The following is a 289-nucleotide window of genomic DNA, read 5'->3' as shown; positions in this document are numbered from 1 at the left end:
AGGCTTTGTTCACATAGCGGAATATGTTGAAAGGAGAGTTTTCGCTTAAGCTTATCATTTACATGTTTAAGGTTTATTCATATTTATAAAACTTTCTCGGCATCAAAAATTTTCTCCCCGGCGGGGAATCGAACCCCGGTCTCCCGCGTGACAGGCGGGGATACTCACCACTATACTACCGAGGAGTGACGATATTAAACAGTACATTTCATGATATTTTTGTATTGAATTTAGTAAATTACAAATTGCATTGCGGTGTAAAATAAGAGAAGATAATACTCCGACTGTG

The 289-nt window shown here is 38.4% G+C and overlaps 1 non-coding gene across 1 annotated transcript; it reads right to left on the bottom strand.

The window, feature by feature from the left end:
- Positions 1–113: 113 nt before the first annotated feature.
- Positions 114–185, bottom strand: Trnad-guc. The gene has a single exon. It is a non-coding gene; the product is annotated as a tRNA-Asp (tRNA).
- Positions 186–289: the final 104 nt, after the last annotated feature.

The sequence above is a fragment of the Hyalella azteca genome, unplaced genomic scaffold (genome assembly GCF_000764305.2).
Source record: "Hyalella azteca isolate HAZT.00-mixed unplaced genomic scaffold, Hazt_2.0.2 contig16408, whole genome shotgun sequence".
Taxonomy (NCBI): Eukaryota; Metazoa; Arthropoda; class Malacostraca; order Amphipoda; family Hyalellidae; genus Hyalella; species Hyalella azteca.
The sequence above is the reverse complement of the archived record's forward strand: the minus strand, read 5'-3'. Positions and strand labels throughout refer to the sequence as shown.